General features: G+C 39.8%; 1 pseudogene; it reads right to left on the bottom strand.

Annotated features, from left to right (window-relative positions):
- Positions 1–394: 394 nt before the first annotated feature.
- The window catches only part of LOC115517078, a 68,632-nt pseudogene continuing 49,302 nt past the window's right edge, over positions 395–19,724 (bottom strand).

Raw genomic sequence — 19,724 nt, forward strand, 5'->3', positions numbered from 1 at the left:
AATGACTTACCCAAGATTACCCAAAGAATTAGAGGTCGTGCAGACCTGAGAGGTGCAAAACTTTGTCTACGTATCAGGTTGAAACATGTGTGGTCACCTTAGTAATTAGCACAGGTTTTACTCTTTTTAAAAAATTAGAAACACAGTTCTTTATTTAAAAATTGAATAATTTATTACCAAATTGCTAAGTTGTACACATTCTTCAAGAAGCTACAGTTAACCCTTGAACAACATGTGTTTGAACTGCATGGGTCCACTTAAATACTTTTTTTTTATTTGCTAGGGTTTTTTTTCTTTTTTTCCCCTTACTATGAAAGCTTTATTGTTTCCATTTGGTCCACAGCTTAGGAGAGGGCTCTAGGGTATTTAAAGAGCCCTATCATGGCTGAGATAATCAGAAACCATGATGCCAGGAGGATGCCAGAGGGGCCCCTGAAGGGCTGCTGGGTCCTGAAGGCTCCCAGTCACATGAAAGAGTGAGCCTTTCTGAGAGATCCTCTTCCAGCCCTGAGGACTGACCAGCCTGCGGACCTTAGTCAGATGGTCCCTGTCTTCTTGATGCAGCTCACCTCCTCATCCAGGAAGTGGTTTTCCACAGAGTCACAGGGATGGGAGCCTGCCAGCTCAGAGCCCAGGGCATAAATATCCAGAAGGGCCTGCCTCGGGCGCATCTCCAGGACCTTGGCAGTTTCCGTGGCATTGGGGGTTTTACCCCCCTTATCCTGGGCTGGCTTCTGCCTCCTGGGACAGGACATGGCTGCCGTGCTGGTTTTGCATGAAGAGAGGCTTGGTGACCTAGTGTTTCTCCTCAGCCAGCTCACAGAAGAAGTGGCCCACACCCTCCAGAGCCACATGGTGGAATTTGAAACCGAAGCCCAGAGAGAGAGGTGTAGGAGGCCGGCAGATGCGTGTTGACCAGGTAGCTGATGGTGGCCTCCACCTGAGTGGAATAATTCTGATGGATCTGGGGGGCTCATGGTTGATCAGCAATAAGCAGCTAAGCTCAGAAAACAGTGTTGGCTGGTCCCACAGACAGAGGGTAGCTGAGAAGACAATTCTAAAAATTGTGACTGGAAAAGAGGTTGGAGGGTGGTGGGAGGCTGGAAGAGGGGCATCCTTGGGCCTGTTCTGCCCAAATACTGTTGAAGCAAGAGACAGATCTGAGGGACCGCTGGGTGCACTGCCTATAGGCAGATTGTTTTTAGTATCGTGCTGTAAATATATTTTCTCTTCCCTATGCTTTTTTTAAACAACATGTTCTTTTCTCTGAATACTTTATTGTAAGAATACAGTTCACAATGCATATAACATACAAAATATGTGTTCGTTGACTGTTATCAGTAAGGCCTCTGGTCAACAGTAGGCTATTAGTGGTTAAGTTTGGGGAGAGTCCAAAGTTATATGGGTTTCCCACTATATGTGGTCAATACCTCTAGCCCCCACCTTGTTCAAGGGTCAACTGTATTTTATTTTCTATAAAGGAACATAAAGATGGGATCCTGTTCAGAATGCCCACAGGGAGTAGGTAGGCAAGATGAGAATCCCATTAATTGATATAATCAGAGTCCTTACTCTGGGGGCAGAGAGGCTTCAGAATGTGGGGTGTCACTTTCTTTGTTTTTTCTTGTGTTATTTTTGGAAGTCTATTGTTACTATAAAATCTGCACAGGTAATTAGAGTTTAGACCAGTGGTCCCAAGCTTGGTTGTACAATATAATCACCTTTGAGCTTTAAGAAATCCTGATGCCTAGGCTCCACTCCGGGCCAATTTGATCTGAATCTTTGAAGGTGGAAACTCAATGGTTTTTATTTTACTTATTTTACTTTATTTTATCTTATTTATTTAATTAATTATTCTTTCATGTTTATTCATTTTTTGTTAATGTAGCATTTATTAGAATTAGATTTGACTGCATTATCCTTTCATGTTATTATTATTTTTTAATATATGAAATTTATTATCAAATTGGTTTCCATACAACACCCAGTGCTCATCCTAAAAGGTGCCCTCTTCAATACCCATCACCTACCCTCCCCTCCCTCCCACCCCCCATCAACCCTCAGTTTGTTCTCAGTTTTTAAGAGTCTCTTATGCTTTGGCTCTCTCCCAATCTAAGCTCTTTTTTTTTTTTTTCCTTCCCCTCCCCTATGGGTTTCTGTTAAGTTTCTCAGGATCCACATAAGAGTGAAAACATATGGTATCTGTCTTTCTCTGTATGGCTTATTTCACTTAGCATAACACTCTCCAGTTCCATCCATGTTGCTACAAAGGGCCGTATTTCATTCTTTCTCATTGCCCTGTAGTACTCCATTGTGTATATAAACCACAATTTCTTTATCCATTCATCAGTTGATGGACATTTAGGCTCTTTCCATAAGTTGGCTATTGTTGAGAGTGCTGCTATAAACATTGGGGTACAAGTGCCCCTATGCATCAGTACTCCTGTATCCCTTGGGTAAATTCCTAGCAGTGCTACTGCTGGGTCATAGGGTAGGTCTATTTTTAATTTTTTGAGGAACCCCCACACTGTTTTCCAGAGTGGCTGCACCAATTTGCATTCCCACCAACAGTGCAAGAGGGTTCCCATTTCTCCACATCCTCTCCAGCATCTCTAGTCTCCTGATTTGTTCATTTTGGCCACTCTGACTGGCGTGAGGTGATATCTGAGTGTGGTTTTGATTTGTATTTCCCTGATGAGGAGTGACGTTGAGCACCTTTTCATGTGCCTGTTGGCCATCCGGATGTCTTCTTTAGAGAAGTGTTTTTTCATGTTTTCTGCCCATTTCTTCACTGGATTATTTGTTTTTTGGGTGTGGAGTTTGGTGAGCTCTTTATAGATTTTGGATACTAGCCCTTTGTCCGATATGTCATTTGCAAATATCTTTTCCCATTCCGTTGGTTGCCTTTCAGTTTTGTTGATTGTTTCCTTTGCTATGCAGAAGTTTTTTATCTTCATGAGGTCCCAATAGTTCATTTTTGCTTTGAATTCCCTTGCCTTTGGGGATGTGTCAAGTAAGAAATTGCTGCAGCTGAGGTCAGAGAGGTCTTTTCCTGCTTTCTCTTCTAGTGTTTTGATGGTTTTCTGTCTCACATTCAGGTCCTTTATCCATTTTGAGTTTATTTTTGTGAATGGTGTGAGAAAGTGGTCAAGTTTCATTCTTCTGCATGTTGCTGTCCAGTTCTCCCAGCACCATTTGTTACAGAGATTGTCTTTTTTCTATTGGATGTTCTTTCCTGCTTTGTCAAAGATGAGTTGGCCATACGTTTGTGGGTCTAGTTCTGGGGTTTCTATTCTATTCCATTGGTCTATGTGTCTGTTTTTGTGCCAGTACCATGATGATTACAGCTTTGTAGTAGAGGCTAAAGTCTGGGATTGTAATGCCTCCTGCTTTGGTCTTCTTCTTCAAAATTACTTTGGCTATTCGGGGCCTTTTGTGGTTCCATATGAATTTTAGGATCACTTGTTCTAGCTTCGAGAAGAATGCTGGTGCAATTTTGATTGGGATTGCATTGAATGTGTAGATAGCTTTGGGTAGTATTGACATTTTAACAATATTTATCCTTCCAACCCATGAGTACAGAATGGTTTTCCATTTCTTTATATCTTCTTCAATTTCTTTCATAAGCTTTCTATAGTTTCAGCATACAGATCTTTTACATCTTTGGTTAGATTTATCCCTAGGTATTTTATGCTTCTTGGTGCAATTGTGAATGGGATCAGTTTCTTTATTTGTCTTTCTGTTGCTTCATTATTAGTGTGTAAGAATGCAACTGATTTCTGTACATTGATTTTGTATCCTGCAACTTTGCTGAATTCATGTATCAGTTCTAGCAGACTTTTGGTGGAGTCTATCGGATTTTCCATGCATAATAACATGTCATCTGCAAAAAGTGAAAGCTTGACTTCATCTTTGCCAATTTTGATGCCTTTGATTTCCTTTTGTTGTCTGATTGCTGATGCTAGAACTTCCAACACTATGTTAAACAACAGCGGTGAGAGTGGACGTCCCTGTCTTGTTCCTGATCTCAGGGAAAAAGCTCTCAGTTTTTCCCCGTTGAGGATGATGTTAGTTGTGGGCTTTTCATAAATGGCTTTTATGATCTTTAAGTATGTTCCTTCTATCCCAACTTTCTCGAGGGTTTTTATTAATAAAGTTGCTGAATTTTGTCAAATGCTTTTTCTGCATCGATTGACAGGATCATATGGTTCTTATCTTTTCTTTTATTAATATGATATATCACGTTGATTGATTTGCGAATGTTGGACCAGCCCTGCATACCAGGAATGAATCCCACTTGATCATGGTGAAGAATTCTTTTTATATGCCATTGAATTCGATTTGCTAGTATCTTATTGAGAATTTTTGCATCCATATTCATCAGGGATATTGGCCTGTAGTTCTCTTTTTTTACTGGGTCTCTGTCTGGTTTAGGATTCAAAGTAATACTGGCTTCATAGAATGAGTCTGGAAGTTTTCCTTCCCTTTATATTTTTTGGAATAGCTTGAGAAGGATAGGTATTATCTCTGCTTTAAATGTCTGGTAGAACTCTCCTGGGAAGCCATCTGGTCCTGGACTCTTATTTGTTGGGAGATTTTTGATAACCAATTCAATTTCTTCGCTGGTTATGGGTCTGTTCAAGCTTTCTATTTCCTCCAGTTTGAGTTTTGGAAGCATGTGGGTGCTTAGGAATTTGTCCATTTCTTCCAGGTAGTCCAGTTCGTTGGCATATAATTTTTCATAGTATTCCCGGATAATTGCTTGTATTTCTGAGGGATTGGTTGTAATAATTCCATTTTCATCCATGATTTTATCTATTTGGGTCATATCCCTTTTCTTTTTGAGAAGCCTGGCTAGAGGTTTATCAATTTTGTTTATTTTTTCAAAAAACCAACTCTTGGTTTCGTTGATCTGCTCTACAGTTTTTTCAGATTCTATATTGTTTATTTCTGCTCTGATCTTTATTATTTCTCTTCTTCTGCTGGGTTTGGGGTGTCTTTGCTGCTCTGCTTCTATTTCCTTTAGGTGTGCTGTTAGATTTTGTATTTGGGATTTTTGTTTCTTGAGATAGGCTTGGATTGCAATGTATTTTCCTCTCAGGACTGCCTTCGCTGCATCCCAAAGCATTTGGATTGTTGTATTTTCATTTTCATTTTTTCCATATATTTTTAAATTTCTTCTCTAATTGCCTGGTTGACCCATTCATTCTTTAGTAGGGTGTTCTTTAACTTCCATGCTTTTGGAGGTTTTCCAGACTTTTCCCTGTGGTTGATTTCAAGCTTCATAGCATTGTGGTCCAAAAGTATGCATGGTATGATCTCAATTCTTGTATACTAATGAAGGGCTGTTTTGTGACCCAGTATGTGATCTATCTTGGAGAATGTTCCATGTGCACTCGAGAAGAAAGTATATTCTGTTGCTTTGGGATGCAGAGTTCTAAATATATCTGTCAAGTCCATCTGATCCAATGTCTCATTCAGGGCCCTTGTTTCTTTATTGACCGTGTGTCTAGATGATCTATCCACTGTTGTAAGTGGGGTATTAAAGTCCCCTGCAATTACCACATTCTTGTCAATAAAGTTGCTTATGTTTGTGAGTAATTGTTTTATAAATTTGGGGGCTCCTGTATTCGGCGCATAGACATTTATAATTGTTAGTTCTTCTTGATGGATAGACCCTGTAATTATTATATAATGCCCTTCTTCGTCTCTTGTTACAGCCTTTAATTTAAAGTCTAGTTTGTATGATATATGTATGGCTACTCCAGCTTTCTTTTGGCTTACAGTAGCATGACAAATAGTTCTCCATCCCCTCACTCTCAATCTGAAAGTGTCCTCAGGCCTAAAATGAGTCTCTTGTAGACAGCAAATAGATGGGTCTTGCTTTTTTATCCATTCTGATACCCTATGTCTTTTGGTTGGCGCATTTAATCCATTTACATTCAGTGTTATTATAGAAAGATATGGGGTTAGAGTCATTGTGATGTCTGTAGGTTTCATGCTTGTAGTGATGTCTCTGGTAGTTTGTCTCACAGGATCCCCCTTAGGATCTCTTGTAGGGCTGGTTTAGTGGTGATGAATTCCTTCAGTTTTTGTTTGTTTGAGAAGATCTTTATCTCTCCTTCTATTCTAAATGACATGTTTGCTGGATAGAGGATTCTTGGCTGCATATTTTTTTCTGTTCATCACATTGAAGATTTCCTGCCATTCCTTTCTGGCCTGCCAAGTTTCAGTAGAGAGATCCGTCACGAGTCTTATCAGTCTCCCTTTATATGTTAAAGCACGTTTATCCCTAGCTGCTTTCAGAATTTTCTCTTTATCCTTGTATTTTGCCAGTTTCACTATGATATGTCGTGCAGAAGATCGATTCAAGTTCCATCTGAAGGGAGTTCTCTGTGCCTCTTGGATTTCAATGCCTTTTTCCTTCCCCAGATCCGGGAAGTTCTCAGCTATTATTTCTTCAAGTACACCTTCAGCACCTTTCCCTCTCTCTTCCTCCTCTGGAATACCAATTATACGTAGATTATTTCTCTTTAGTGCATCACTTAGTTCTCTAATTTTCCCCTCATACTCCTGGATTTTTTATCTCTCTTTTTCTCAGCTTCTTCTTTTTCCATAATTTTATCTTCTAGTTCACCTATTCTCTTCTCTGCCTCTTCAATCCGAGCTGTGGTCATCTCCATTTTATTTTGCAGCTCATTAATAGCATTTTTAGCTCCTCCTGGCTATTCCTTAGTCCCTTGATCTCTGTAGCAATAGATTCTCTGCTGTCCTGTATACTGTTTTCAAGCCCAGCGATTAATTTTATGACTATTATTCTAAATTCACTTTCTGTTACATTGTTTAAATCGTTTTTGATCAGTTCATTAGCTGTTGTTATTTCCTGGAGGTTTTTTTGAGGGGAATTCTTCTGTTTCATCACTTTGGATAGTCCCTGGAGTGGTGCAGAACTTCGGGGCACTTCCCCTGTGCTGTCTTGAGTAACTTGCATTGGTGAGCAGGGCCGCAGTCAGACCTGATGTCTGCCCCCAGCCCACCGCTGGGGCCACAGTCAGACTGGTGTGTACTTTCTCTTCCCCTCTCCTAGGGGCGGGATTCACTGTGGGGCCCGTCTGGTCTACTTGCACACTGCCAGGCTTGTGGTGCTGGGGATCTGGCGTATTAGCTGGGGTGGTCAGCTGGCTTTTCCTTCAGTGGTCTGCTTCAGGAGGGGCCCTGCAGCACCGGGAGGGAGTCAGACCTGCCACTGGAGGGATGGATCTGCAGAAGCACAGCGTTGGGTGTTTGCGCGGTGCAAGCAAGTTCCCTGACGGGAACTGGTTCCCTTTGGGATTTTGGCTGGGGGATGAGCGAGGGAGATGGCGCTGTTGAGCGCCTTTGTTCCCCGCCAAGCTGAGCTCTGTCGTCGGGGGTCAACAACTCTCCCTCTCGTTGTCCTCTAGCCCTCCTGTTCTCCAAGCAGAGCTGTTAACTTATTACCTTCCAGATGTTAAGTCCCGCTTGCTGTCAGAACACACTCTGTCCGGCCCCTCCGCTTTTGCCAGCCAGACTCGGGGGCTCTGCTTGGCCGGCGGGCTGCCCCTCTGCCCCGGCTCCCTCCCGCCAGTCCGTGGAGCACGCTCCGCCTCTCCGCCCTTCCTACCCTCTTCCGTGGGCCTCTTGTCTGCGCTTGGCTCCGGCGACTCCGTTCTGCTAATCCTCTGGCGGTTTTCTGGGTTATTTAGGCAAGTGTGGGTGGAATCTAAGTGATCCGCAGGATGCAGTGAGCCCAGCGTCCTCCTACACCACCATCTTCTCCTTTCATCTGTTTATTCATTTTTGAAAGACAGAGACAGAGTGTGAGCAGGGGAGAGGCAGAGAGAGAGAGAGAGGGAGACAGAGAATCTGAAGCAGGGTCCAGGCTCTGAAATTTTAGCACAGAGCCCGATGTGGAGCTCAAACCCATGAACCATGAGATCATGACCTGAGCTAAAGTCAGACGTTCAACTGACTGAGCCACCCAGGCACCCTCTCAATGGTTTTTAAACCACTCCAAGTCATTTCAGTGTGCAACAAGGTTGAGAACCATGGATCCAGACCAATGGTTCTTAACTGGAGTGATTTTTGCTTTCCAAGAGGGACATTAGGCAATGTCTAGACGCATATTCAATTGTCACAACTCAGGAGGAAGTGCTACTAGCATCTAGGTGGTCGAGGCTGGGGATGCTCTTAAATATTCTACAATGCATAAGTCAGGCCCTCACCACAAAGAATTACTGGGTCCAAAATGTCATTAGTATCAAGGCTGAGAAACGCTGATCTAGATGACTGGCTCTCAAAGCATGGTCCCAGGAATAGCAGCATCAATGTTATCTGGGAATTTTTAGGAATGCAGATACTCAGGTCCCATCCATGAGTTCTGAATCAGGAACTCTGGGATAGGTCCATGAGTCTGTCTTAACAAGCCCTGCAGGTGATAAAGATGCACACAAAAGTTTAAGAGACACTGACCTAAAGCCTGATTGACACTAAAGATTAAAATGTGAAAAACTTCTGCCTTTCAAAAGAAACTGTTAAAACAATGGAGAGACTAACTACAGACTGGGAGAAAATGTTTGCAAATTATATACCCAGTAAAAGGGTGTGCATCTAGAATATTTAAGAATTCTTAAAATTCAGTAATACTTCAGTATTTTTAAATGGGAAAAAGACTTAAACACACCTTTACCGGTAAAAAAAAATATACACAAGGCAAACAAGCACATTAAAAAATGCTAAGAAAAAAATCCTAAGTATTAGTCATTAGGACAATGCAGGATAATAACAGCAATGAGATACCAACACACATCTAACATAACAGTTCAAAAGAAAAAAATTGACCACACCAAGTGTTGGCAAGGATATGGAGGAACTGGAACTCTCATACATGAAATGGGAACATGAGATGGTACAATCACCTTTAAAAACAGTTTTTGGCAAGTCCTTAAAAAAATTAAGTGTACATTTACTTTATGATCTAGCCATTTCATTACTAGGTATTTGCTTAAAAGAAATGAACGCTTATGTCCTTTCAAAGATTAGTACATAAATATTCATTGCAACCTTATTTGTAGTAGCTCAAAACTGGAAACAACTGAAATGTCCATGAACAAGTGAATGAATATACAACTGTGATTGATATATGAATAGTATATATATATATATATATATATATATATATATATGAATACTTATCAATAAAAGTAATGAACTATTTATAACACTACACAACATGGATAAACCTCAAAGTAATCATTCTTACTGAAATAAGCCACACCAAAAACAAAAAAAAAGACTACATACCATATGATTTACAGAAAATTCTAGGAAATGCAAGCTATTGTAGAGTGACAGAAAGCAGACCTGTTAGGGTCTAAGGTCAGAGGTCAGGATAGGGTGTGGAGAGCTGGGTAAGTCAGACCATCAAAGGAAATGAGGAAACTTTTAGAGTTGGTAGACAAATTCATTATCATAATTGTGATTGTGGTTTCACAGGTGGATACATATGTCAAAACTTATGAAGTTGTCCAAAGTTTATTTTCATCAGTTAAACCTGTTTTTAAAAGAAGGAGGGGAGGGGCCTCTGGGTGGCTCAGTTGGTTAAGCATTTGACTCTTGACTTCAGCTGAGATCATGATCTCATGGTTGTGAAATCAAGCCTCACATCAGGCTCTGTGCTAGCATGGAGACTGCTTGGGATTCTCTGTCTCCTTCTCTCTCTATGCCCCTCCCCTGCACGCACACATGTGAGTGTACACACCCTCTCTGTCTCTAAAAATAAATAACCGTTTAAAAAAAAAGGAGGAGGGGAGGTGCCTGGGTGGCTCACTCGGTTAAGCGTCTGACTCTTGATTTCAGCTCAGGTCATGATCTCACAATTCATGAGTTCTAGCCCTGCATCGGGCTCTGTGCTGACAGAATGGAGCCTATTTGGGATTCCCTGTCTCCTTCTCTCTCTGCCCCTCCCAAACTCATGCTCTCTGTCTCCAGAATAAACAAACATCTAAAAAAAAAAAAAAGGAGGGGAAGCTGTAAAACTCCTATCAAGTTAAAAACTGGACTAGCTAAATTAAAGTGTATAGGGATCCACATAGGGTGATAAAACCATAAAGCAGTAATTCTCAGACTTCTTTGTCTCAAGATGCCTTTCCACTCCTAAAAATTATCGAGTGCAAACAGCTCAAAGGCTTTTGTTGATAAACTATTCTTTAGGAAAAGCACAATACCTCAGTAATCAGCAGAAGTGCAGTAAGCATACTTTCTCATTTTCTCCAGAATATTAATATCAGAAAAAATAAATTAATTTTACAGAATATTAAAAATTCATGTACTCAAGACTCATAACTTAATAGTTTTTAAATTACTAGATTAAGACATTCTTAAGTGAGGCTGGCTTTTTTTTTTTAACCACGCATGCCTCATGTTCAAGAATATAATGACTGTTAGTACAGTCAGCTGCTGTCGCCTTGATATTTGTGGTGTCAGCAGTTTTAACACCATCTCTCTCCATCAGTACAAACGTCGATACAGTAAAAAAGGCAAATTATGTCTTAGTATTATTATGAAAACAGTTTTGATCTTGTAGATGTGCAGAAAGGTTTTGGGGCTCCTGGAAGTTACAGTCCACGCTTTAAGAACCACTGCCATTAAGAAATGCAAGGAAGTGATTCCTGTATAAGTCAGTACAGTGGTTATTTTCGGGAGGATGGAAGGATGGGGCACATGAACGGGATTCCGACTTGTATTAACACCTTATAATTAATCACTCAGCTGACGCAGTTCATTATATATCTTTCCAGAATTTTCTCAATGTATACACAAACATATGTATACAGGATTTTTCCAGCTTTATTGAGATATAACTGACATAGAACCTTATATAAGTTGAAGGTGTGCACCAATCTATGGTACTGTACTGTAAAAAAAATCCACATTTAAGTGGACCCTGTGCAATTCAAACTAGTGCTGTTGAAGGGTCAACTCTTTATCTTTCTCTCCTACTTATGTCACTCAGCATAATGCCCTCAAAGTCCATCCATGTTGTTGCAAATGGCAGTATTTACTTCCTTCTCATAGCTGAATAATAATCCATTGTATATGAATTATATACAATACAATAATGCAATACAATAATAATTCATTGTATTATAATGTATCTACAATTATATGTGTGCGTATCTTTATCCATTTATCTGTCAGAAGACACTTAGGTTTTTTCCATGCCTTGGCAATTGTGAGTAATGCTGCAGTGAACATGAGAGTGGAGCTACCTCTTTGAGATCGTTACCCTTTCCTTTGGACATATACCCAGAAGGGGGATTGCTAGATAATATGGTAGTTCTATTTCTAATTTTTTGAAGAACCTCCATACTATTTTCCAGAGTGGCCGCACCGGTTTACATTCCCACCGGCAAGGCACAAGGACTTTTTATTCTCCGTAACCTTGCCAGCATTTGTTGTCTCTGGTCTTTTTTACTTTTTAAATTCTTTATCTGGTAAATTGCAGAATGCTGTCTTTGGGTTTGGGTACCAGGAAATTATTGTGATCCTTTAGCGGTGTCACGTTGCTTTGATTTTTCATGGGCTTTGAAGTTATGCGTTGCTGTCTTCTCATTTGAAATAGCAGACACCCCCTCCAGTTTTACTAGCTTCAAGATAGAAATACTTTCTGTCAACCCTGCTGGAGATTCCGAGGCGATCTCAGACCTTGTAAGTGTGTACCTGTTCTTTCTCGCTCTTTCGGCAGAATGCTTAAGCCAATGTGCCTTCTCTGGAGCCTCAACACATCCAGCTGAGTGCTGACAGCCTCTCTTTTGTTCTCCCAAAGCTGACACTAAAGCTCAAATTTGTGGTCCCTGTCTGGCCCACGTATTTGGCTGACTTTCTGCACTTGTTCAGTAGCCTTGACACATGACTTCACACATGTCAGAAATGTACACAGGGGGCTGGCCATAGGGTAAGGAGAGTGTGTGGGTGAGACACAGAGCCCTGGGGGGCCTGTGGGCCAGTGAGGCATTCCCAGTGGTCAGAGCTGGGCTTCTTGATGGAATCTGAGACACAGTTAGGATCTGTGTTCCTTTAATGCCCCAAGAGTACTCTTCAGCCTCTCCCCACACCCCTGCCCCAGTCACATAGCTCACAATTCAGTCCTCTGAATGTGGTGAGAGAGAAATGAGCCCCTTCGGCAGCATCCCACACAGAGAAACTCGAGTGCTCACTCTCATTCTCTCTCTTTCCCCCACAGGGTAAAACATAGGTAGAGAAAGATCTTTTCTGGCCCTCAGCTGGGCCACTTTAGGGTAGAGGTGATACAGGCAAAGTCAAATTGTTCCTCTTATCAATTCAAATATGGCCAAACTTGTTTTGTTTGTCTGATTTTTTTTTTTTTCTCCAGTCGAGTGCCGGAACTTTTCCTCTGGAAACCTAGAGGTCCACAAAGGTTCTCTCACCTAGGAGTGATTGTCTTAGTCAGTGTTCTCTAGAAAGCACAGCAGCCAAGGGGAATTAGAGGTGGTTCATAGACCACTGGGGGGTCCACAGCTGGGACCAAGGCTTCTCTGCCTATTACCTGGCATACAGGTGGGCTAGATGCCTCTTGGGTCCCTTGGTATATGGGGCTGGATCCCACAGCTCCCTCAAAGGCACTCTTGTCCATGGATGGATGCCAAATTTTTGTTGTTGGGGGAACAGGGCCAAAAACAAGGGATATCTTATGCTACCATGATGCTGATATCACTCCCTACACAGTATTTTTTAAAATTTTATTATCTCTTTAGCTTCAAAATTATAGACACCTCTCTGTAATGGTATTTTAAAAAGCTACTTAATGAAGTCTAATGACTTAATTGTATTCCATTTTTTTCATAATTTACTTATGTTTAAATTATTATAATGTATCTACAATTATATCATGTTAAATTATATTTATATTAATAATTTAAACAAACTATTCACAAACTTTTTAAATCTCTCCTGCCCATTCACAAACTTGTAAACAGAACTTTAACAGTGGTTAAAATGGATTTGTCATGATAATGAAACATGCTAAAAAGAAAAAACTGTATATATTCTGTATAACTTCTAATCGTTTTACATTTTTTAAGCATCTAGCAAAACTTTCATATTATTATGGGTACATGTGAATTTTCATCTTTAGCATTTAACAGTTAGTTTGTTCTTATTGCTAGTTATATATTATTGTGTAAAGAAGTTTTATTTTTGAGTGAGGGGCCAGAAACTGTTGTATGCAGTTTGTTTACTATCTTATCCCCAGTTGTAATAATTCTCTGGCTTACAGAACACAACTTTATTCGCTGTAAAAGTTAAATATGTAAAAACTGATTTATGTAATCTTGTTTCATAAATGGGGAGACAGGGAGGCAGTAAGAACAAAAAACTAAGTCTAAAATATTTTAAACATTTGGGATCAAGTGATTAGTCTTTAGCCGACAATTACAGAACTTTGGGGGTGGGGGAAATATTGTAATATCTGAATAGTTTTTTTTTTAAGTCACATGTATGAATAAGTATTTGTTTAGAGATTTGCAATATGTAGTTTAGTTTTACAATATTATCATCTGGTCCTCAAGACAACTCCATTTGTGGTGGGGGAAGGTGGGGAAGCTATTACTATCTAAAACAATAGAAACAAACTGATAGGGTCGAGATTTCTAACATCAGAGCCAAAATCTAACTCTTCTGCTTCTCTCCATATCACTACTCTGTACAATAGATTGTTTAATACATTCACATACAACAATGTTTCTCAGGCCTATAGAATGAAAGAGTGCTATGTGAATTGTGTTGAGCTTAGGGCAAGATACTCAATAATAAACTTAGATAAGCAGGCTTACAAGATCTTGTCCATTTTTGCTAAAACCAGCACTCCATGATGCTTTATGTAACTTTGAAGTGTTTGGACCAAATGGATGTGGTCCTGTGGATCACAGGATGGATCATAAAGATAACTTTGGTCAAACTTAAATGGCTTCTTTGCTGTCCTTTGCCCTGGGCCCACATTCATGTGTAACTGATAAGAGGGAAAGAATGGCAGGTTTAGACAAATGCCTGTTAGGAAAGTGCAAGCACCAAAAGAAGAGTGTTTGCCTCAATACTGAGTGGAGACTAAGACTTCTCAAGGCAATGTAGCCTCCAAATTGATGCAGATCTTTCGGCCTGTGGGACAAAAGAGTATTATTAGTCAGCTAGGACCACCATAATAAAATACTACAGATTTGGTGGCTTCCACAACAGAAACCTATTTACTCCCATTCTGGAGACTAGAAGTCCAAGGTCAAGGTGCAGACAGATTTGATTTCTCCTAAAGCATCTTTCCTTGGCTTCCAAATGGCTGCCCTCGCATTGCCTCTTCACAAGCCTGTCCTGGGAAGCCCCTGGTGTCAGCCCCTGCTGTCTTTCCTAATCTGTTTTTATGAGGAAATCACTCAGATTAGACTAGGGCCCACTCCACTGACCTCATTTTAACTTAATTACCTTTTTTAAGGCCCTATCTTCAAATATGGTCACATTCTAAGATAGTAGGGGTTAGGGCTTCCCCATGAATTTGAGACGATAGAGTTGATCCTATAACTGAATCCGAAGATAGAAAAACTTCCAGGAGGTAGACACAGTGAGGATACACGCCGAGCCCTTGGTCCTGGAGTGTTCCCTACCTGGACACAATGGTAGGGAAGAAGTGGATTGGGGATCCCTTAGCCCTCACTACAAGCTAGCTTTCTCAGCCTTTTTGTTTCTTCTGTTAACCCAGTGGACATAAAGACATAGGGTGTGATCAGCCAGGCCTGCTGCTGTGCCTCTCAGGGAAATCTGTATATGCTTTCAAGGACCTCTTCAACGACCTTTCTCTCCTCTCCTATAAATCCACCTAGTAACAGAAACCATCAGATCCTTAGGTCAAACCCTCCCTGGTGTGGTCTTCAGAAGCCTTGAAATCAGGTTAAGATAGTCCATAATCACTGTCAGTGCTATATCACAACAGGGCCAAATCCAACTCATTCCATTTCCCCTCTCAAATAAAGCTCCCACAATCTTGCCCATCCACACTCAGGAAAGCTTATAAAAACTACACTAGATATTATCAGAATTCAAATAAGACATTTCCAACATTTGAAATGCTCAACTTCCGTCTGAATGTGATTTAATGTAATAAAATGAGAACATTCTCATTATGCTCATAGAGAAATGAATGCTTCAACACGTCTTGATTCCACAGGAAAATAAAATCCACAAAATCTATACCAAATGTCTGTCTGCTGCCTTTTTTCCCTAAATTTTCTCTGTATCATCCAGGAGGGCTTGGGGGAGGGGGTACTTCCCAGTTGGGGGCCCTTCCAATGTTGGTTGATTCCAAAGCCCTTCCCCGTGTGTCCCCCTTTCTAGCGTTCAGAATAATCTACAAATATTAAATTGTGCCCCCACGAAAGAAAATACAGTACACATCAGGATCTAATGTGACCACTACAACTAATTACTATAAAAACCTAAATCTCCTTAGGCAATAGTGTTTTTAAAACTCAGCCCTGTCATTGTGGTACTTAGAATTCACAGTCCCCGGTGTTATGAAGTAAATTATATGTAAATATAAGTAAATGATATTTTTTATGTAAATGAAAAACAAGTTTTCCAAATGTCGATTTATCAAAGCTTGGTGAAGGCCTAAAATATGTCTTTTTTTTCCCCTTTTTCTTGCTTTGCATCTCTTATAATGCTAGCTGGCAGTATGGGCAAAAGATGCTGGATGAATGATGACTTTATAATAAATGGGTAGAGACTTGAGTCATGATAAAAAAAAGAAAGTGAGAAGGAAGAAATTAAATTACAAGATGAATGTCTTGATTCTGCTTGAAAATGTAAATATGTTTTTTTTCTGTGGGGTTCTCTAAACAGTAAATGATCCATTCACTGATGCCAGTCAGTGACCTGATCTTCTACGAAGCTGACACTTTGTTTAATTTAACTTATAATGCAAGCACACAGAAAGGTGTAGAGCTTAGTCTGGATGAGGTGTCCTGGAGTAGGCTGGGGGTATGTGGGCCGCACCTAGAACAATGGAGAACTGTAGCCTGATACCTCGGCAAGGGCGATCTTAGAAGGAAGAGGGTCAAGTTAAAGTGTTACATGGAAGTTAATCTTAAATCATGGTGTAGACGCAGAGACTAGGAAACAAGGAGAGACTAGGAGAGAAGACAACAGATGACAGAACACAGGATGTTAGGAGGTAGACTGGTAGAGCCTGGACAAACTCCTAGGGGCAGGATTATTCAAAGGCATGATCCCTTTATAGTAAGGGCCCCAAGCCTTTCAGCAGTGAAGGGGTAAATAAGAACTCTAAGTTAGTAGAACAAACAGTTTTTTAATGCTTCTGGTCTATGATGTAAATGCTAACATTTTATCTCTTTTTCTAATATATTTTAGAAAAGTGTTTACCTTTGGTATTTTTCATCATGATTGGATTCCTTTTCTTTCTGGTATTACCACCGTCTGTTTTCATGTAATTAGAGAATTGGACTTAACTTGAAGGAGTTTGTTATCCATTCACCACCATAACTGCAATTGGTTTTGGAGACTATACAGTAGGTGAGGCTTAATAATTTTGAAATAAGGTTAGCTGTCATAGAAACAGATTGAAACAGGATGTAAAATAAATGATCAAAGGGAAATTTTAACAGATTTCTTTAAGAGAGTAGAGGTCAACCCCTTTTACATAAATGATCTTCATTGTATAAATAAACTCACCCTGTCCAGCTCCCTCTCTCTGCACACCACAGTGATCACTGACTATGGGAATAAGATACAGAGTAATTCCTGTAAACTAAGTATCTCTGCTTGATCACACATAAGCAAAAGACATATATAATCAAAACACCAGGCTTAAGTGATTAACCCTATAGCATGTACCTTATATAAATTTTTCAGAAAGCATTTCAGATTGCTTCCTAAAATAAAGCGGGGAAAGGAAATGGATAGAGCCATACAGACCCTAAATGTTTTCATAAATATCTGAGTCAAGATTAAATAGCGCATAAGTCCTTTTGGATATAGATTTGTAAGCTAGTACTTTAATAACTCCATTTCATTCTCTGGTTTCCATCGATTTCTGATAAGTCAACTGTTAGTTTTATTGTTGGTCCTTTGAGGTCCAGAGCCGTCCCCTTGCACCTCATACTTCCCCAGCACCATACCTGCTTTTTAGCTTTTCTCTTTGTCTTTGATTTTCAGCAATTTATTATCTACTTCAATATGGTTTACTTTGTATTTATTTTGCTTGGGGGTCACACAGATTATTGAATTGAGGAATTGATATTTTTCATCTGTTTTGAAAATTCTCAGCTATTATCTGTTCAAATATTGAGTATTCCTTATTGTCTGGGACACTAATTACATGAATGTAAGACCTCCTCACTGGGTTTCACATATTCTAATGTACTTTCTGTGTTTTCCTTTTTTTTTTCTTTTGTCTTCTCTTAAGATATTTTTTGTTAACCTTCTAGTTTACTAATTCTAATTTCTATATGTAATGTGCTTTTAAATCCATTTATTGAGTTCTTAGTATCATAATTTTTTTTAGTTCTAAATTGTGCTTTTGTTCTCCCACCCTTTTGGTGTATTTGAATTCTCTGGTGAAATTCTTCATCTTTCCATCTATTTTTCCATACTATCTTATATTTAAGAATATATAATCATGGTTATTGTCAAGTTCTTATCTACTAATTTCAATATCTGGAACACCTGTAGGCCTATTTAACAGTCTTTTTTCTTCTGATTTTTGGCCATATTGCCCTGTCTCTTGGCATACTTGATAATTTCTGGTGGGAGGCTGTACATTGCATATTTTAAAAATTGTAGATGCTTCAGGTAATGTTATCTTCCTGTGGAGAGGTTTTACTGTTTCCTCTGTTAAATATATAGAGATATCCTCCCACACTGATAACTGAACACTTTAATTCAGTCAAGGAATGATCTGATTTGAGACTAGATTGAAAATTTGGTAAGGCTGGGGCGCCTGGGTGGCGCAGTCGGTTAAGCGTCCGACTTCAGCTCAGGTCACGATCTCGCGGTCCGTGAGTTCGAGCCCCGCATCAGGCTCTGGGCTGACGGCTCAGAGCCTGGAGCCTGCTTCTGATTCTGTGTCTCCTTCTCTCTCTGCCCCTCCCCCCTTCATGCTCTGTCTCTCTCTGTCTCAAAAATAAATAAACACTAAAAAAAAAAATTAAAAAAAAATTAAAAAATTAAAAAAAAATACAGAAAATTTGGTAAGGCTTAGTCTCCTTTTGGTTTCTTCTTATTCCCAAATCATAGTTCTTCATGACCTTCAAATGAAAGCCTGTTGTGTTCACAGGGTCATTCCCTTAGGTTGATCTTGAAGCTAATTCTTTTGTGTCCTGATGCTTGGATCTACTGGAAATTCTGTTTTGCTTTTTAAGATCTTTGGCTTAACTTTTTAGCTTTCAACCTCATGCAGCTTCAGAATATGGCAGTATATTGGAGGGGAAAATGAACTGTAGATTTCAAACCCTTAAATCTGCAACTTTATCAATCTAGCCATGCAGGACTACCAAAAGCTCTGCTGATGTCCCTGTTCCTCAGTCGTATCTTTCTTCTTAGATAAAGCCCAGATCCATAACCTCTTGCCTGTGCCCAGAAGTAGCAAAAATGCCAAGGGAAAAAACCATTGCAGATTTTCTGCCTTATTTTCCTTACCTGGTATCTTAATCTTTTTAGTCTTTATTACTTTAGCAACTCTCTAGTGCCTTTAAACATACAATCTTTTAAAATTTATCTGATTTCTCTAGTTCTCATCTGGAGCATTGTTCTATCACTAGCTACTCCATTCTACCCAGAAATGAAAGAGTCCCCATAATATTTATTTTTAATCTAAATAGGACTAAAAATTAAATCATGAATAACATCTAGGTTGATAAATTTATAAAAATAAACATATTTTGAGGCTACACCTAAAGCTGTAAGAACTATTTTTTAAATGTTTATTTATTTATTTTGAGAAAGAGAGAGCATGCACAAGCAGGGGAGAGGCAGACAGAGAGAGAGAGAGAGAGAGAGAGAGAGAGAGAGAGAGAAAATCCCAAGCAGATTCCATGCTCGGTGCAGAGCCCAAAATGGGGCTTGATCCCATGACCATGAGATCATGACCTGAGCCAATATCAAGATTCAGATGCTCAACTGACTGAGCCACCCTGGCACCCCTCTAAGAACTATTTTTAAATATCACTCAGAAAAGTCTGTTACATTTTTCCCAGAGCAGAGATAGTTGGTACTTTCTAGGCATTCCCATAGAAATTTTCTACTAATTTTATTCTAGAATTTTTCATCTTATATTATGTAGCTTACTACCCATTTTTCTAATCATATTCTCTTATCATAAAAAGAATAATAATTCAGGTCGCCTGGGTGGCTCAGTCGGTTGAGCGTCCAACTTCGGCTGAAGTCATGATCTCGCGGTTGATGAGTTCGAGCCCCGCGTCAGGCTCTGTGCTGATGGCTCAGAGCCTGGAGTTTGCCACAGATTCTGTCTCCCTCTCTCTCTGCCCCTTCCCCGCTCATGCTCTGTCTCTCTCTGTCTCAAAAATAAATAAACATTTAAAAACATTGTTTTAAAGAATAATAATAATTCTATCAGCTCCTATCAATATGTTTCCTGAATTCTCTACATCTAAAAAAAACTTCAC

Source organism: Lynx canadensis, chromosome B3, assembly GCF_007474595.2.
Source record: "Lynx canadensis isolate LIC74 chromosome B3, mLynCan4.pri.v2, whole genome shotgun sequence".
Lineage (NCBI taxonomy): Eukaryota > Metazoa > Chordata > Mammalia > Carnivora > Felidae > Lynx > Lynx canadensis.